The sequence below is a fragment of the Penaeus japonicus genome, unplaced genomic scaffold (genome assembly GCF_977035675.1).
Source record: "Penaeus japonicus unplaced genomic scaffold, GWHDUDI00000001_assembly GWHDUDI00000007, whole genome shotgun sequence".
Classification (NCBI taxonomy): Eukaryota; Metazoa; Arthropoda; class Malacostraca; order Decapoda; family Penaeidae; genus Penaeus; species Penaeus japonicus.
The window spans coordinates 17,014,722-17,016,035 of record NW_028234409.1 but is presented as its reverse complement, the minus strand read 5'-3'; positions in this window follow the sequence as shown (position 1 = coordinate 17,016,035).

The following is a 1,314-nucleotide window of genomic DNA, read 5'->3' as shown; positions in this document are numbered from 1 at the left end:
GGGAGTGTTTGATTGTATGCCTACAGTGCAACAATAAATCCCACCAGTAACTGGGTAAGATTGGCAGATACAGTGCCTCATGACAACACTAAATATACTCCATGATAGTCATCAAAGGAGCTCCATAACCTCACATAAAATGAGGAATTATACATGCCTTGAATCCACAAATTTTGAGACAGATATTTTCTTCTTTCTGAAAAGTGTACACAGTGCCAAAAGGAAGGATTTATAACACAACCAATAGGTGTGTGACTTAGTTCAAGATTGCACTTAATAAGATCTATACATAATTGTTTGAAAATTGACCCGTAGTCTTCCTGAACACCACATAAAATTGTGTTCATGACATTAAAGGTAATAGGCTAGCTGCAATAGAGTGGCATTAAAAATGCAGTGGTACCACATTTTTAAGTTACATGAGAATTACATATCTAAAATTACCAACATATGTATTTTCAATATATGCTTTTACAGTTTATGCAAGCTATTAGATACTGTTTGTGATATAACCAGTTGGTTTATCCATCTCGAATCAATCAAAATCTAACAGTATTTATGTAAGGATTTATTTAGTCCCATACATAAGAAAATGTCAGAAAATCAGTTCCATTATTGAACTGGGTCTATGGGCTAGAAAATTGTTTCTCAAAAGTTTCCCTCAAAGTTCACATACCATATTTATGTATATTATATATATATATATATATATATATATATATATATATATATATATATATATATAATATATATATATATATATTTATATTTATATTTATATTATATTTATATTATATATATATATAATATATATAATATATATATATATATATATATATATATATATATATATATATATATATATATATATATATATATATATATATATTTATTTATCAATTTACTTATAATGTATATATTATATATATATATATATATATATATATATATAATATATATATATATATATATATATATATATATAATATATATATATATATATATATATATATATATATATATATATATATATATATATATCAAAACAATATTTTTATGAACATAAAGAGGACTAGATGCAATTAAGTCGAGAAAGAATTTAAGTGAAGTGACACAACTATGGAATACATAGTGCAAAATCAGTACTTTACTTTAGCAGAAATAAGAATTAAAAAGTTAATGACTGATCAGTTTTCTATAATTATTTTTCTGATTTGATATCAGAAAAACATTTTTAAAAATAAAATAATGAAGATCTTTCAGGAATGTAGATTATAATACAATTATAGTAAATATTTTGATAGTTACTATTTT